Raw genomic sequence first — 19,596 nt, 5'->3', positions numbered from 1 at the left:
GGTAAGACAAGGCTGCAACCTGTCGCCACTGTTGTTCATATTATTTATGGATCATATGTTGAAAACAATAGACTGGCTGGGTGAGATTAAGATATGTGAACACAAAATAAGCAGTCTTGCACATGCGGTTGACTTAGTTGTGATGGCAGAATCGATTGAAAGTTTGAAAAGTAATATTTCAGAGCTAGATCAGAAATGTATGGACTATGGTATGAAGATTAGCATCTCCAAACCGAAGGTAATATCAGTGGCAAAGAAATATAAACGGATTGAGTGCCAAATAGGAGGAACAAAGTTAGAACAGGTAGACAGTTTCAAGTATTTAGGATGCATATTCTCACAGGATGGCAACATAGTGAAAGAACTGGAAGCGAGGTGTAGCAAAGCCAATGCAGTGAGCGCTCAGCTACGATCTACTCTCTTCTGCAAGAAGGAAGTCAGCACCAAGACTACGTTATCCCTGCATCGTTCAATCTTTTGACCAACTTTGTTGTATGGGAGCGAAAGCTGGGTGGATTCAGGTTACCTTATCAATAAGGTTGAGGTTACGGATATGAAAGTAGCTAGGATGATTGCAGGTACTAGTAGATGGGAACAATGGCAGGAGGGTGTCCACAATGAGGAAATCAAAGAAAAACTGGGAATGAACTCTATTAATGTAGCAGTCAGGGCGAACAGGCTTAGATGGTGGGGTCATGTTACACGCATGGGAGAAGCAAGGTTACCCAAGAGACTCATGGGTTCAGCAGTAGAGGGTAGAAGGAGTCGGGGCAGACCAAGGAGAAGGTACCTGGATTCGGTTAAAAATGATTTTGAAGTAATAGGTTTAACATCAGAAGAGGCACCAATGTTAGCACTGAATAGGGGATCGAGGAGGAATTTCATAAGGGGGCTATGCTCCAGACTGAACGCTGAAAGGATAATCAGTCTTAAATGATGATGATGATGTAGTATGTATAGGACAACCCGGAACACTGATTCGCGTTTTTCGTAGTTTCCGTAAACGTAACAGTAATGTTCATATGTTTTCAAGTAACCGAATCCATGATGGCATTAGTAACATGTTCGAGCCGCAGTACCCTACAAATCTCCCTGGGCACGCCGAGCCATAGGTGTTGGTAAAGAGCATATAAAAGTGGGAACGTCAGAGTTTCTTGGGCAGAAGAATACAAGCAGATCGATACACGTATGAGATGAGCTGCCGATTCTGCAAAACGGCGAGAGAAGAACGAACAGTTCGTTTAACAGTCTCTTCACTGTGAAATCAACTGCTCGTTAGACAAAGTTGTTGACAGACCAGGGAGCCCCCTTACACGGAAAGTATTCAGCCGCCGCAGCGGATGATTTTCATTCAAAATCTGGTGACTTGAATAAATCCGGGACACGGGATCGTTATTTAAAGGTATAAACCTAGATCACCGTGAACGAGACGCACTAAGAGGCACAAACGTCTCAGAGGTTGACCTCATTGCTGTAAATTGTATCTTCCCTTCGCCGTACAGTTATTTCTTCTGTCAGTCTTGCTTCCGAGATTAAGGCGGAGCTCACCTTCTGCAGCATCGTCGACAGAACCGACTGTGGTCCTTTGGCGCAGAGAGGAGTGGCGGGTCTGAATCAGAAGCTCAGGCGATTCTGTGACCGGGTATGCTGCAGAATCCTTGACGTGCGCCGTCGGGTGGCGGGTTTCCGGGTTCCGTTTAATAGGTCAGGAATCCACTACACACAGGAAGCGGCTACACGGTTAGCGTGGGCTGTGTGGAAGGAACTGGGCAATTTTTTAGGTTAGAGGGTCTCAGTAAACCACAGAAATGGTATCCGTCTAAACGGGGGCTGGTAAAACACAGTGAGGTAGTTGTGCAAACGATCGGTATTGTAGTTGCAAATTTTCGTAGCTGTGTTGGTAAAGAAACGGAACTCCAAGTTCCAATAGAAAGCACTAAAGCTCATATACTTATAGGTACAGAAAGCTGGCTAAAGCCGGAAACTAAGTTCAGCAGAAATTTTTGCAAACGATTTAACAGTGATCAGAAAGGACAGATTAAATACAGTTCGTGGTAGAGTATTTATTGCTGTCGGAAGTAGTTTGCCTTGTAGTGAAATTGAAGTAGACAGTTCCTGCGAAATATACTACTGGCCATTAAAATTGCTACACCGTGAAAGTGAAGTTCTACAGACGCGAAATTTAACCGACAGGGAGAAGATGCTGTGATATGCAAATGATTAGCTTTTCGGAGCATTCAGACAAGGTTGGCGCCGGTGGCGTCACCTACAACGTGCTCACATGAGGAAAGTTTCCAACCAATTTCTCATACACAAACAGCAGTTCACCGGCGTTGCCTGGTGAAACGTTGTTGTGACGCCTCGTTAAGGAGAAGAAATGCTCACCATCACGTTTCCGACTTCGATAAAGGTCGGATTATAGCCTATCACGATGACGGCTTGTCACATCGCGACATTGCTGCTCGCGTTGGTCGAGATCCAATAAATGTTAGCAGAATATGGAATCTGTGGGTTCACGAGGGTAATATGGAACGCCGTGCTGGATTCCAATGGCCTCGTATTAGTAGCAGTCGAGATGACAGGCATCTCATCCATATGGCTGTAACGGATCGTGTAGCCACGTCTCCATCACTGAGTCAACAGATGGGGACGTTTGCAAGACAACAACCATCTGCACGAACAGTTCGACGACGTTTGCAGCAGCATGGACTATCAGCTCTTAGACCATGGCTGCAGTTACCCTTGACACTGCATCACAGACAGGAGCGCCTGCGATGGTGTACTCAACGACGAACCTGGATGCACGAATGGCAAAACGTCATGTTTTCGGATGAATCCAGCTGTACCTGTACACGCCATCCAAGCTCGTTTGACTCAATGCCCAGGCGTATCAAGGCCGTTATTACGGCCAGAGGTGGTTGTTCTGGGTACTGATTTCTCAGGATCTATGCACTCAAATTGCCTGAAAATGCAATCACATGTCATTTCTAGTATAATATATTTGTGTAATGTATAACTTTTATCGTCTGTATTTCTCCTTGGTGTAGCAATTTTAATGGCTAGTAGTGCAGTATGGTTAGAGGTTATACTTGACAATCGGACTAAACTACTAATTGGGTCGTTTTACCGACCCCCCGACTCAGAATATATAGTTGCTGAGCAGTACAGAGAAAACCTGAGTCTCGTTTCAAATAGGTACCACACTCATACAATTAGGAGAGTCGGTGGCGACTTCAATCTACCCTCGATATGCTGGAATAATTATACCTTTAAAGCCGGCGGCAGGCATAAAACGTCATCCGAAATTGTACTGAATGATTTCTCAGAAAATTATTTTGAACAATTAGTTCATGAGTCCACTCTGAACGTAAATGGTTGCGAAACCATACTGGACCTCAAAGCAACAAATATACCTGGACAAACAGGAAGTATCATGACGAATACAGGGATTAGTGACCACAAGGCAGTTGCTGCTAGGTTGAATAACGTAACACCCACAACCATAAAAAAGAAATGCAAAGTACATCTATTTAAAAAAGCTGATAAAAATGCTTTAACACCTTTTAAAGAGACATACTCCATTCCTTCCGATCCCATAACGTAAGCATCAAAAATATATGGAATGATTTAAAAGAGATAGTATTGGCTTAAGTTGAGAGATATATACCACATAAGCGTAAATGGTTGTGAAACCATACTGGACCTCAAAGCAACAAATATACCTGGACAAACAGGAAGTATCATGACGAATACAGGGATTAGCGACCACAAGGCAGTTGCTGCTAGGTTGAATAACGTAACACCCACAACCATAAAAAAGAAATGCAAAGTACATCTATTTAAAAAAGCTGATAAAAATGCTTTAACACCTTTTAAAGAGACATACTCCATTCCTTCCGATCCCATAACGTAAGCATAGAAAATATGTGGAATGATTTAAAAGGGATAGTATTGGCTTAAGTTGAGAGATATATACCACATAAATTAATAAGTGATGGTACTGATCCCCCATGGTACACAAAACGGGTCAGATCGCTGTTGCAGAAGCAACGAAAAGAGCATGCCGCATTTAAAAGAACGCAAAATCCCGAAGATTGGCAAAGTTTTGCAGAAGTTCAAAATAAAGCGCCTGTTTCTATGCGAGATGCTTTTAATAGTTTCCATAACGAAACTCTGTCTCGGAATCTGGCAGAAAACCCAAAGATATTCTGGTCATATATAAAGCACACCAGTGGCAAGACGCAATCAATACCTTCACTGGGTTATAACAACAGTGAAGTCAAAACTCCTTCACCAAAGAAGACGAAGTAAATATTCTTGAATTCCAATCAAGAACAACTGCCAAGATGAGAAACATAGAAGTAGATATCCTCGGTGTAGCAAAGCAGCTTAAATCAATAAAGGCAAGTTTTCGGTCCAGATGGTATACCAGACAGGTTCCTTTCAGACTATGCATCTGCAATAGCTCCATATTTAGCAATTATATACAACAGCTCGCTCACAGAAAGATCCATACCTAAAGACTGGAAAGTTTCTCAAGTCACACCAATACCCAGAAAGGGAAATAGGAGTAATCCACTGAATTACAGACCGATATCACTAACGTCGATTTTCCGTAGGGTTTTGGAACATACACTGTATTCGAACATTATAAAGTACCTCGAAGAAAACGATTTATTGGGACATAGTCAGCACGGATTCAGAAAATATCGTTCTTGCGGAACACAACTAGCTCTTTATACTCATGTAGTAATGAGTGCTATCGACAGGGGGATGTCAAATTGACTCCATATTTTTAGATTTTCAGAAGGCATTCGACACCATTCCTCACAAGCGTCTTCTAACCAAACTGCTTGCCTATGGAATATCGCTTCAGTTGTGCCACTGTATTCGTAATTTCCTGCCAGAAAGGTCACAGTTCGTAGAAATAGACGGAAAGTCATCTAGTGAAACAGAAGTAATATCCATCGTTCCCCAAGGAAGTGTTATAGGCCCTCTATTGTTCCTGATCTATATTAACGACATAGGAGACAATCTGAGTAGCCCTCTTAGATTGTTTGTAGATGATGCTGTCATTTACCGTCTTGTAAAGTCATCAGATGACCAAAATGAATTGCAAAATGATTTAGAAAAGATATCTGTGTGGTGTGAAAAGTGGCAATTGACCCTGAATAAAGAAAAGTGTGAAGTTATTCACATGAGTACTAAAAGAAATCCGCTAAATTTAGATTAAGCGATAAGTCACACAGATCTGAATACTGTAAATTCAACTAAATACTTAAGGATTACAATTACAAATAGCCTAAATTGGAACGATCACATAGATAATGTTGTGAACAGAGCAAACCAAAGACTGCGATTCATTGGCAGAACACTTAAAATGTGCAACAGATCTACTTAAGAGACTGCTTGCACTAAACTTGTCCGCCCTATTCTGGAGTATTGCCGTGCGGTGTGGGATGCGTATCAGGTGGGACTGGCGGATGATATTGAAAAAGTTCAAATAAGGGCGGCTCGTTTAGTATTATCGCGAAATAGATAATGTCACAGACGTGATACGTGATCCTTAAAACAAAGGCATTTTTCGTTGCGACAAGATTTTCCCTGTCAATCACAAGTCTTCTCCTCCGATTGCGAAAACATTCTGTTGGCACCCACCTACATAGGTAGAAATGATCATCACGATAAAATAAGAAAAGTCAAGGCTCACACAGAAAAATTTAAGCGCTCGTTTTTTCCACGCGCCGTTCGAGAGTGGAACAGTAGAGAGACAGCGTGAAGGTGGTTCACTGAACCCTCTGCCAGGCACTCAATTGTGAATAGCACAGTAATCACGTAGATGTAGGTAGATATCAGTTGTCTGTCTGGTTCGATGCGACCCGGCACAATTCCTCTCCTGTGCCATTCCCTTCACTTCAGAGTAGCAACTGCAACCTACGTCCTAATTTGTATGTTGGATATATTGCCGTCTCTGCCTTCTCCTACAGTTTTCATCTTCTACAGCTTTTGGTAGTACCATGGGAGTATTTCCCTGATGTCTTAACACATGTCGTATCATCCTGTCTCTTCTTCCTCTCAGTGTTTTCAACCTGTTCCTCTCTTCGACGATTCTGCGGAGAATCTCCTCATTCCTTATCTTATCAGCCCACCTCATTTTCAACATCATTTTATAGCACCACGCCTCATATTCTTCGATTATCTTCTTTTTCCGTTGCCGCAGAGCCCACGATTCACTTCCACACAATGCTGTTCTCCAGGTGTACATTTGCAGAAATTTCGGTCTCAGATGAATGCCGATGTGTAACTATTAGCCTTCTTTTGGCCAGCAATGGCCTCTTTGCTTTGCTTCTCTGCTTTCTATGTCCTCCACGCTTCGTCCGTGGTGTGTTGTTATTCCTTAACTTCGTCTAATTCGTGCCACCTATCCGTGGAGGTCTCCAGTGGTTTCCTTACTCCACTTAGCGGGAAAGCCGTATTCGTTCCTTCAAAAAAGACACTGCCGACTTCCTTTCCCACCCAACTCAATCTTATATTGTGTCAAATCCTTTCTTCGAAATTAATCCATCCATACCAGTCATGAGATGGAATCCAGAATTGCATCGATGCGGAGCCAGTTACAGCTTAAGGGTCATTTTGGTGGCTGTACATTTTTTTTTTCTCCCCGCTCTTGCAAATTTATATTTCCTTAGTTTACAATCATTAAAGTCGCAATACCAGTGTTTCACTTTCTCTTTCTCCATTTCATAAGAATTTCTGAGATACTAACTTAATAAATATCAACACCATCTCGTACAAGTCGGAGCTATTCTCTGGTCATTCATTATACTTCATTCTCACTAACGCAATGACAGAAATCCTCAAACATGCAATAAAGAAATAAAATCAAAATTTCGAATTTCATTAATTTCTGAAATAAGATTTTAATAAATATGGAACCATCCATTTTCTTCTGTTCGAATATTTTTCTGAATTCTATCTATAACACCTGCACCACTTGTCAGTTTTTTTGTTAAATTTCTTTTTCTTTCTCCTGAAATCATCTTCCCTCTCGGCTCAGCTGCAAGAATGCGTCTACCCTCCCTGCATTCCGTAAATTCCCCACCGTCTGCCTCATGGAAATATTTAAGAATTCTCTGCATTCTGGAACTCGCTGTCAGGTGTTCTGCGTTTGTAACTATTGACTGTTCTTATCCGTTCTTCAATAAAGCAGCGGTTTGGAATTAATATCGAGTCCACGCCCATCAAAGCGACGGAGCGCGATATCGTTTTCCAATAATCGCCATCGAAGGGTCCACGCTTTGTTTCTACTCATATTTCAGAGATTATAAAAGTGCAGCTCTCACAAAACATCCGGGCAGAAGTGTGGGTTGTTAGTACGTAATTCAGTATTATCAGCATTTCATTTACCACTAGAGAGCTCCCAGAATTATTTACGTTTCAGTAACCGTTTATTTGTTTTTAATGAACTACACAAAGCGACTGTGAGCTGAACACGGGAACGAGTGAATAGCACTCAATCGCAACCCACACGCTACGACTGCAGCATATTTTTTTTGTACTAAAATACAATAAAGCGTGACTACGACTGAGATATTTTTCAGATTTTTCAAAGCAAATTGCCTCTTCAAATTTCCTGACACGTCAGGAGTAGAAAACCGAAGAAAGTCACAACTGTATGCAGGCTGATATCATTAATCAAGCGTTAAAATTCGTCTCACTATGTAACTGACGTTTCTTAACTCTCCTCGCACTGTTTGTTGGTATAAGCTTCCACATATTTATTTTCAATTAGATTTTCCATTATATAGTGTAATCTGCGGTGTATTATTTTATTTAATACACGTTATAAAAGTTGGCCCTCGTGTAATACGTCATATTTTGTCATAGTTTTCTCCTCATTTTGTTTTTGACTTAAACGTAGAACTCCATTGTTGACTGACGAAACACAAGTTGTAGATTCTCGAAGTTCATCAAATGAATTACAGTCGCATACTTGCCACTCACTGTACAATCACGTAATGAATCACGTAGTAGTTCTGTGATATGTCGCCATTAACAGCCGCAACAACGCTGTCAGTTGGCTTCAGTTTACAGATGACTGCTGTTTCTAAGTACTACTTCAGCTACTCATCCTTTTACTCATATGGTGATATTTCTACTAATATCTAATTTTTCCGTTAACACTGCTTACTATCCCAACACTCTGTGGATCTCGTCGCAATGTTGTCGGTATAATACCTTTTACACGGAGAATAATTGATTGTGAACAGTTTCGAAGACCTACCATCAACTAAGCCATATGTTTCTTTTTTTTTCTTTTTTTACCACAGAATGCGGCTCAAAATAAGGGAGAACCACGATCCGGGATACGGATTGCTTGGTTCCCGTTTCCAGATTACATCAACTGTAGACGAGTATATTTCCAGCGAGGACATAGAAGTCATGACTGGGAATGAGAGTCAGACATAGATTGTTGTCTACAGCAGTTTTAGTGCACGGCAAAGCTGAAATAGAATTGTAAGAGCATCGGACAAAATATTAATCACATTCTTGAAAGGACGCTTAAATGGTCGCTTTTGAGGGCTATAAATGGTGTAGACTTGGGGTACCAAAACGTCTTGTGATCCTCCAGTATTGTCGTAAGTCACGGCAGTGAAGTGGACTGTATGTGCCAGTCGGTTGTATGGATCGTTTGCTTGAATGAGTCGACATGTAGACGTGAGAGACTGTCGCAAAAGTAACTTTCATGTTTGAGTACCAATGGTTTCAGCCTGAAACCACTATTTTTTTATGAAGTACCATTGCCTTTCGCGTGAAACCACCGAAACTATTGCAAAGACAGAGACATCTAGTGATACAATGCTGTACTTCCGCGAAGGTAGTGCATTCCATAAGTCACTTAGAGCCTTCAAAGTAACAGCACGAAATAGTCCTACATGACAGTTGAAAGTTGCGACATGTGTGTATCTTATTATTACAGTAATCATATTACGGATATCATTCACAGTGAAAATAATTATACCTGATGTTACTGTAAGGTAAATTTGAGTTTGCACCACTGCTGTAAGTTCGAAAAGGAACCAGTGGAGCAGTAGGTAATTTTTATATAAATTTTAGGCGCATTTTTTGTTATTATTGAGGATTATAAGTTATTTTAAGCATTATGAGTTCATGGAAGTTTCGAGATACGGGATTGTGTCTAGGGAAAATGCGAAATTTCTTTGAAATATATCTCATGAAATGATGGGTTGTTGAAAATTGTACGTTCCAAGGGTTCCAAAGAGAGACCACAACTTTAAAACAATCGACTGTGTGCTCCTTGACAATTTCTTCTTGTATTCGTTGCTTACGATGATTTTAAAGGTTAATTTTATGAATTTTTTTTAAGTTGTTGATATTTGTAGGGTTAACGTGCCCATGACCACAGCTGGAGTGAAGTTGTCCGACTTGTTTGCATATTAAGGCGGAATTTCCAGCGTGCCTATAGAGAACGGTGTAGCACCAACACTGCGTGAAAACAGCGATCTCAACCAGCATCCGATCAAACATAACGAGGCGGAACTGCACACAATGCAACTCACGGGTCCAGTGCCTCGCAAAAGCTCATTAATCATATCAGCGTATACAGCCGCACGTCTTCAGTTTGCCAGACAACACACAAAGTTCAAGGTAACTCAATGGATGCCTGTAGTGCTGTTAGACGAGTTGCGTTTATGTCTCTTTTCAAACGGTGGAATATATCTAGTGCACCGACGACCCAAAGAGGCCATAACCCGTGGCGTATGGTGAGTGTAGTTCAGGCCGAAGGTGATCCTGTGATGTTTTGGGATGTTTTTCGGACCATTGCTTGGTGGTCCACTCATTCAAGATATTGCGATCGTGAACCACGATGTCTGCAAGCATACGTTCCTGGTTTGACAAACACTCAGACGCCCTGCACACCTCAACTTTCCCGCTATTTTCTACGTCGTTCCGCTGTACCAACGTCATAATGTTACCCCGATTCCCACATATACATTCACGTAGTCAGATTTATCTTATAATTTGCGTTCTTTGTCAATAGTTCCGAAAGTCTCTGACGATGGCAGAAGTTATTATTTCGAAGTAATAAGTGCACTGATGTTGTCGATGATATAGTCAGAGTCAAAGATACATAAGGTTCCAGAAATCATGCAATAGATCTGGATTAGAAGGCCGCGTGGTAAGGGCAGAACGGATAGGATGTTAGTTGTTCCTTCCAGTAAACATGGGCTCTAAAACGCATACGTCTAGAGCTTGAGCACTAGTATATCTTCCCAATTGTGAAACACATTTCGTCTACTACAAGTTCTTTGCTATTACGAACGATGTACAGAATACAGTAAATAAATGAGCAAATAAATGAAAACACCTTATTCCGTTACTATGAAACAGCAAAACAGATAAAGTGTTCTACTTGCTATTACATACTTGTGAGCCGTCGCTAATGTAGATGCTCAGTACGACATCCCTTCATAGTAGCGCGCTTCTGTCCGGCGTCTTGGGGAATAGCGCACTCCCTGAAAAACTCCAGCCTGGTCACGGGTGCGCTGGTAGGTATTGATGACGCGCTACTGTAATATGTGTACATCATCAACGGGACTCTCATGCAGTGAAGATTTGAAATGTTCCTACAACCAAAAATCCAAGGGATTAAGTTCGGGGGAACAAGCTGTCCAACCTACTGGACCTCTCTGACCAATCGATTTTTCGTTAAATCAAATTTCCGAAAATATGACCTGGTGCTCCATCATCCATGAACCACATCTCGAGCCGTTGCTGGAAGGATACTGTGATATACCTTTTTCATTTCTTACTTTTATGTTTTCATCCTCTTTAAAAGCAAAGAGAAAAGATGAGGTGGTAGTAGCCCAGCGTAGAGCCTGTGCCTACCGTCAGGTATTTTTGACTTTCAGATGTTAAAAGACAGTGCAGTTTTTGTTCTTGTGCGAGTTGTGGGAAGGAAGGTTTCGCTCAGTGAGTGAACGAGTGAGAACCGCCATTTTTTAGCGAGTAATTGCAGACCGCCATTGTGTGTATTTTCTATGTGCATCGAACAGAAATATAGTAGTGTTTTATTAACAGAATATTTGTGAGAGTTATTATTATTTCAAGTAGTAATGCAATAAGAAGAACGGAAGCCCACCTGTGTACTTCGGAAAATTTACGAAGATCCGAATATAACAACACGGCCACAGTCAAGGAGACGGCGATCGGACATAATATTAATAATTGGTACGCATAAAATACTATGAAGACGATTTATTTATATAAATATAAACTAAAGTGATTCCTTTCCCGTTACAGGCAATGCCTAGCTTATTATGCTTGTCCTTCATGCCAAAGAATTAATCTCTTTAATTCATCCATTTTTTAAAAAGCCACACATTCCAACATTTTATTATCATTCATTCCCTATCCTATTATATTATCATTTTATTATAGTACCTCCCGTAGATGGAGCAATGCGTCGTAATCTGATTCCCATTCTGTAGGACGTTCGGAATAATAGGAAAAAACATAGCTGCGACATTAAGTCACGAAGGAGGTATGCGACTTTGTTGAAAAATATCTGCAGTCTGCAAATTGCTGTATAGGTCACTGAGGAAACAGTCATTGACTGGATGCAAGTTGACTGTATATTCCAAGCTGACTTTATTGTTCCAATGTTACGCGTTTCGGACATTGCCCTCATCAGATATCTGCAGAAAACAATATAAAAATACATAGCTATACATACAATTAAAATAAATTACGAAACCGAGATAATCGGACACACAAAAATATATTACAAGTTATTAGAAGACACATACCATGCACATCATGATGCCCATAGATATTAAAGTTACATGTTCGAGTAGTAACGATCATATGCAGATTGATAAAAGGCTCATGCTGAATAGGAAAACTTTCTGCAACAAAGACTGATTGGTATTTTTATTCACACTTACCGGTTTTGAGAGAATCTTGTTGGTATCAACAGATCTACAAAGAACCAAAAGTAAAGCCTTTACAAAATGAACTTGTCATGTGTACAAATTCGTTTATTAGTGATAAGATGTACAGTATATGCGCATTAGTTTACACACCTTCGAAAAATTCTTATTAACATGCATACATACCACCAGTACAGAGAAAATACTTTCCAATTACAGGAAACACACCGTTTTGGCTTTTCAAACATAAAAAAGAACACATGAAACATCCATAGAAATGGTTCAAATGGCTCTGAGCACTATGGGACTTAACTTCTGAGGTCATCAGTCCCCTAGAACTTAGAACTACTTAAACCTAACTAACCTAAGGACATTACACACATCCATGCCCGAGGCTGGATTCGAACCTGCGACCGTAGCGGCCTCGCGGTTCCAGACTGTAGCGCCTAGAACCGCTCGGCCACCTCGGCCGGCAAACATCCATAGCACAAAGTATATGACCAAGACTGGATATGAACAGGTATGATATGCTTGGGCCACACTGCACTTTTCATCTGTTTATCTCCAATCCTTTGCGTCTTCTAACGTATTGTAATATATTTTTATGTACCCCATTATATTGGTTTGGTAATTCATTTTCACTTTGTATATAATTACGTATTTAGATCTTGTTTTATGCAATTATCTAAAGACGGCAATGGCCGAAACGCGTAACATTGGAACAATAAAGTCAGCTTGCATCCATCCAACGACTTATTCAGCATTTTGAAGACTGCACATAATTACAAAGAGCTTGCACTGGAAGAAATGTGTTTCACAGTAGCAAAGATGAAGAAGTGCTCTTAGCTCTTAAGGTATTCAGTTTAGAGCCTATGTTTACTGGGCATTTTATTTTCTTTTGTCTATACTACCACCTCTCAAAATGTGGAATATTATATCTTTTGACACACTGTGTACTCATGTCATTCAGTGGAAAGAACAAGCAACATTTTGTGTACCACGAGAAGCTGCCATCGGGAATTAGAGGCCAGTGTGATGAATATTCTTTTACTGTATAACTTTTGGCTGACTTATTTAAAAGGTTTTGACTGACCACCATCTGGAATTGATCGCTTGATAATAGAAACTAGGCATCACAATATATGCAACTGAGACTGTGAAAAAAAAAAAATCTGAAATTTAGCACTTGCGGCTTATCTCGCGACAAAATGTAGCGCTTTATCCAAAAAGCAGGAACAACATTTCTGTCAGTTATTATTGCTAGGGGGATTGCAGTTGCAAAAGCAACACCGTGCCCAATTATGCAGTAAGTAAACAGCAATAGAGAAGTCCTGCCGGGAATGAGATAACCGGGTGGTAATAACGGCGGCCATAAACTCTGTTGTATCGCGCGCAACTGTGCAACTACTGCGATTCCAAAACAAAAACCGGCTTAAAGAAACATCTCCATCATCTTTAATGTTCGCGATTGCAGCCCGATGGCTGGCGGCCGGCTCACGAGGAGGTCGAACTTGCGGCCATTAATCATGGCTGGAAATAGCTTCCAGGACGGCCAGTAAAATAAGGCTGGCTTCCTGGTCGCGACGTCCGCTCTGCTGCTACGCCGAGATATGCATCGCCACAATATTCGCATACGCTGCTTCCGTATGCAGTTGCTCAGAAAATTCCATGCGCCCCAGTTAATGAAGCGCATAAGAACATGTTATCTCGTGTTGCCGAATTTTCAGACCTTTGTGCGCGAGGCGGCGCTCTGACATATTGACACATTTCATACGCCGTCTGCTCACACACAAGCCGGAGAGTTCTGTGGCAAGGGAGATATATTTCTTCGACAAACTTACCTCTGAGGTAAACTCCGCGAGGCCTGTAAACACGACCACAGGTTTCCAAGCATTACCTCGCAAAAGTATGAGAATTCAGGTCCGTCCGTTATGGAAACCTCTATTCTTTTTCATACCCAGAGATGTACATCTACATATATATAATCCGCTAGCCGCCAAGCGGTGTGTGGCGGAGGGTACAATGCGCGCAAAGTCACATTGCCCCCCCCCTCCCCCCCCTCCCCCCCCCCCCCCCCCCCCTCTGTTCCACTCGCACTCGCGGATCGCGCGAGGGAAAAACGACTGTCTGAACACCTCAGTACGAGCTCTTATTTCCCTTTCCCTTATCTTTGAATGGTGATCATTGCGCGATTTGAATGTTGTGTCCCACTTCAAACTTTCTATGAGATTTGTGACGCTCCCGCGATGGCTAAATGTACCAGTCACGAATCTTGCCGCTCTTCTTTGGACCTTCTCAATCTCTTGAATCAGACCCAACTGGTAAGGGTCCCATACAGACGAACAATACTCCAAGACTGGACGAACTAACGTATTGTAAGCTATTTCCTTTGCTGAAGAACTGCATCGCTTCAGGACTCTACGAATAAACCGCAATCTATAGTTCGCTTTACCCGTTACTTGTGTAATCTGATCATTCCATTTGAGATCATTTCGAATAGTAACGTCACTCTGTGCCATCCTAAGACGATGCTTCTCTTCAGGTTTGTAAAATGCAAACATGGCAAGACGCAGTCAGTGTCGCATGAACCTACTGCTAGGAGCTTCAAAAAAGCAAGGTACACATTTATATGGCAGGTCAAGTGAATGCTGCTCTGCGCTTCGAAGTGACTTAGATACGTAAGACTATTTTGCCACATGGTCACAAAGTCTCATGTAATTCAGAGGTCGGAACGTTCTACCAGACGTTCAACTCCTCGACAGTAGAAATCTGCCCTTGGTCACGGAGTAATTCCAGGACCGCTTTGTGAACGTCCTCAACACAAACTGCGATGTTCGATGTATTTATTTTTTTCTGTTAAACAGTGTTGCATTCACATAGTGACAACAACTATACGCGTTAAAGGCGATGAGGCTCTGGTTAACTAATAAATTTGCATGGCGTAGCAAACCGACAGTGACAAGTTCCTGGTCTTAAAGAAGGTGTCTTGACAACCAAGCTGACAACAGGAAACCTGTCTCAACACCATCAACATTTATATCCAGAGCCGTCACTCAACAACGCTACTGAGCGACGAAATTTTATGGCTCAACGCCTGCCGCTAGATCTTCCCTTCGGCAACAAACGTTTGCGTTTGAACACTGGCAGACAGAAAGCAGAAGTGACAATACACCCGAAAGTTTTCAGGACATGAGATGCCGTTAAACCTGTCCATACCCGTAATAACTACACTGAAGAAACGCTCAAGCGCAATAACGCCAGTGCACATACTGAAGCTTTCTAACGAAGGGATGGCACAGCGGTATATATCTTTGATATCCTGTAACCTATGTTCAATTTATTCCGTTTGGCTCCTTCTACCACCCCTCGAAGTTGGCTGTTACAGTTCTGTTATATCCAGTATATCGCATTTCACTAAAAAGGCATTGAAATCGACTAAAATATATTACCTGATAAAAAGTGTGAAGCACCTCAGAAGTGAAGCAGGAAACGCGATGTAACTTCATAGTGAGAGAGGGTATACGGTTACAAAGTAGAGTCAAATTTACAAAAACCTTGGCAGTATGCCATTACACCCACTGTCGCCTGGATGAATCCACTGATTTGGTTGGGAAGCATGTTATAAAGCCGTTTTATCAACTTCAACAACTGTTATAACTGGTCCTTTATATTCAAGATGCCGGCCGCTGTGTCCGAGCGGTTCTAGGCACTGATTAGAACCTACGGTTGCAGGTTCCAATCCTGCCTCGGGCATGGATGTTGAGTGATGTCGTTAGGGTAGTTAGGTTTAAGTAGTTCTAAGTCTAGGGAACTGATGACCTCAGATGTTAAGTCCTGAAGTTCTTAGAGCCAATTGAACCGTTTGACGTCTGGTCTGGCACCATACATGTTCTGTCGGAGACAGATCCGGGCATCTTGTTGACCACGGGGCTACTACAGACAGCTGATCGAGACACATGCCACGTGTGTATGACCAATGTCCTGTGGAAGAATGGCACCAAGTGTTGTCCCTTGAGAGGTAACACATGAGGACGCACTACGTTCGTGAGGTACCGTTGTGTCGTGAGAGTTCCCTCAGTCACTACCAGCCGTGAACAGAAGTCACATCCGATGGCTCCACACACCATGAGTAACTTCGCCGTACCTCTGCAAAACTGTGGAAGATGAGACTGCTCCCTAGTCGCCACCATACTAGGTCATCAGAGGTAGTGAAGAATTGCGATTCATCGCTGAACACAACGCGACGCCGTTAACCAGGAGTGCATGTTTCCCAGTCACGGTAACATTACAAAGCAGCCTACGCATCAAACAGTAATTCCCTTGTCCTGCTGATACTTGTTTCCGACCAATGGCGCGCAACGACACAGACTGCTGCAGGGAGTCCACGGCACTGAGAGACCTCTTGTTGTTGTTGTTGTCTTCAGTCCTGAGACTGGTTTGATGCAGCTCTCCATGCTACTCTATCCTGTGCAAGCTGCTTCATCTCCCAGTACCTACTGCAACCTACATCCTTCTGAATCTGCTTAGTGTACTCATCTCTCGGTCTCCCTCTACGATTTTTACCCTCCACGCTGCCCTCCAATGCTAAATTTGTGATCCCTTGATGCCTCAAAACATGTCCTACCAACCGATCGCTTCTTCTAGTCAAGTTGTGCCACAAACTTCTCTTCTCCCCAATCCTATTCAATACCTCCTCATTAGTTACGTGATCTATCCACCTTATCTTCAGTATTCTTCTGTAGCACCACATTTCGAAAGATTCTATTCTCTTCTTTTCCAAACTAGTTATCGTCCATGTTTCACTTCCATACATGGCTACACTCCAAACAAATACTTTCAGAAACGACTTCCTGATACATAAATCTATATTCGATGTTAACAAATTTCTCTTCTTCAGAAACGCTTTCCTCGCCATTGCCAGTCTACATTTTATATCCTCTCTACTTCGACCATCATCAGTTATTTTACTTCCTAAATAGCAAAACTCCTTTACTACTTTAAGTGTCTCATTTCCTAATCTAATTCCCTCAGCATCACCCGATTTAATTTGACTACATTCCATTATCCTCGTTTTGCTTTTATTAATGTTCATCTTATATCCTCCTTTCAAGACACTGTCCATTCCGTTCAACTGCTCTTCCAAGTCCTTTGCCGTCTCTGACAGAATTACAATGTCATCGGCGAACCTCAAAGTTTTTAGTTTGTCTCCATGAATTTTAATACCTACTCCAAATTTTTCTTTTGTTTCCTTTACTGCTTGCTCAATATACAGATTGAATAACATCGGGGAGAGGCTACAACCCTGTCTCACTCCTTTCCCAACCACTGCTTCCCTTTCATGCCCCTCGACTCTTATGACTGCCATCTGGTTTCTGTACAACTCTTATAGTTCGAAATACAGAACTCGAGAGCTCAAAAGCTGGTGGGTGAATTCGTGGTAAAAGGAGTAGGACTACTGCGAAAAGGCTCGTAGGGCATATGCATTCTTTCCCAACATTAGTTAGCTATTTAGGGTGAAACATGTCAATCCCAGCTGCGGCACGGTTCATTTCTTAGCCAGTCTTGGGCTTTGTAGCGTGTAAATCTCGGACGGGAGGCTGATTGTACCCGTGAAGAGAAAGAGAGGGACCCGGAACGTCAAGGGAAAGACGACTAATGTACTCACACGACGACATGAGAGAATAACGTAGAGACCAGACGTTGTGGAACGATTTCAATTATTGTGCAGAAAGAAAATCTAGAGGCTGCATAAAGATTATTTGCAGTGATAAGCAACAAACAAAAGCGAAAAATGATGTGACAGACAATACTAGTGATACAGATGACAGTAACGGCTGTAGCAGATCAGAAGACGGAGACACAGGTGAAGACATAGAATACCACCAGAGTCTCACGAAAACAAGTGGTCACCAGAAAATAATATTAGGCGGTACCAGAAGTGGAGAAATAGAGGACAGCACATACTGTCGTGTAGGGAAACCTAAACCACATGCAGAATCACGTTATCTGAGGACGAGAGACTCAAAATATTGCTGAAGCACTCGCCCTTGGACGGCGACTAGTAACTTGTTCCGGAGGTTGCTGCCCGAGAGGGAGGAGCTCAATGATGTGTTCGCTCCTGGGTAGCAAGGATTGTGGCGCTCTATAAAACTTTCCTATCTTCCTATTTTCCTATCTTCTTAATACGCATATCGTTAATTTTAAGCACTCCTCGTTCCTAACTAGTTCTTGTTCACAAGTATTTCAAGCTGCAATTCTTTTAAAGTTTGTTAAAATAATAATAAATCTAATAAACTGTGTAAGTACACGTTAATATTGTAAAAACAAGACGTATGTGTGTGGCAAGTCCTTCGTAAATGACAGAAAATAAAACAAACAGTAATGATAAGCTCGTTCTCGGATGGCGGTCGCTGATGTAATTGGGTTATAATGTGGTTGGTGCACAGTACTCTTCTGGTGCTCATAAGTGGTCGCCCAAAGCGTCGCCGACGACTATTCCTCCCCTCACATTCTCACGCAGTCCACCATCCAGCCACGATTCGACCAGTCGACCACATAGAGATCCACAGTGAGACCACTTTCGAATTTTCAGATAGTGGTAACGCCGTCTCACACGAATGTGCGTAATATCCGTGCCTTCAGCAGTGATCACTAAACACCCGACGCTTTTCAAACCTCTTATATACCTTACCAGGCCGGGTAACAACACTAACCACAAACGACACTAATGAACTCCCGTGGTCGTTCTAGCTTTCACAGAGAACTACAACTCTAATCATTTACATGCCCGCAGATGATCTACAAATGCTTCAAATGGCTCTGAGCACTTTGGGACTTAACAGCTATGGGCATGAGTCCCGTAGAACTTAGAACTACTTAAACCTAACTAACCTAAGGACAGCACACAACACCCAGCCATCACGAGACAGAGAAAATCCCTGATCCCGCCGGGAATCGAACCCGGGAACCCGGGCGTGGGAAGCGAGAACGCTACCGCAAGACCACGAGATGCGGGCGCAGATGATCTGTGCGTGCACGAAGTTACACTGACATCCGATAATGTCTTCTGGCAGCTTCACTTTTTGTCGGGAAGTATGTGTACTTCCCGAAGCTTATAATAACATTCCATCACCTTTGTCGTCGACCGGAGTTGTCTGAGACCTGCCCGTACAACTTAACGTGCAAAACGATCATTTCCTAGTCAGGGAGGTGGGCCAGACCCTGGTTAATGACCACGGATTTTCTGCACAAGCTTGACAGTTTCCAAACTTCACCCCCCGCCCCTTTCCCCGTACGTTCCACGAGATTCACTGTATATAGATATCCAAAACAAGAGCAAACACTGAACAAAATCCACACAACTTCCTGATAAATGTTACACACAACGTCCCAACCTTAATTTAAATGATGATGAAGATATTAGTAAGGGCAAGCAGATGCGGCAATTCATTAATAATAATGTCTAAAGAATACTCGCGTGACTTCTCTTAACCATCGGTTCCTATCGTGACGAAAGTAATACTTAAAAAACAGACGAGATAAAGATAGCTTTCTGAAATAACATTGGAAGCCGAAAATCGTTCAGCAGGAAAACTAACAGCAGTAGCATTGTGTTTTTATTTGTGCCACAACCAATTTTTGT

At 42.1% G+C, this 19,596-nt stretch overlaps 2 protein-coding genes across 5 annotated transcripts in view; one reads left to right on the top strand and one right to left on the bottom strand.

The window, feature by feature from the left end:
* The window catches only part of LOC126333043 (neuromodulin), a 663,909-nt gene that overhangs the window by 495,104 nt on the left and 149,209 nt on the right, over positions 1–19,596 (top strand). The gene's annotated exons all lie outside the window — the stretch shown is intronic.
* LOC126332988 (E3 ubiquitin-protein ligase SIAH1B-like) overlaps positions 1–19,596 on the bottom strand; it is a 456,241-nt gene that overhangs the window by 392,570 nt on the left and 44,075 nt on the right. Inside the window, exon 1 of one of the 4 annotated variants that reach the window (XM_049996703.1) lies at positions 11,970–12,003. The exons of the other annotated variants lie outside the window; for them this stretch is intronic. The gene's annotated coding sequence lies outside the window, so the exon portion shown is untranslated. Of the gene's footprint in view, positions 1–11,969; positions 12,004–19,596 lie in introns of those variants that run through there. 4 annotated transcript variants of the gene reach the window in all.

The sequence above is a fragment of the Schistocerca gregaria genome, chromosome 2 (assembly GCF_023897955.1).
Source record: "Schistocerca gregaria isolate iqSchGreg1 chromosome 2, iqSchGreg1.2, whole genome shotgun sequence".
NCBI lineage: Eukaryota > Metazoa > Arthropoda > Insecta > Orthoptera > Acrididae > Schistocerca > Schistocerca gregaria.
This window is presented reverse-complemented; position numbering and strand designations above follow the sequence as displayed.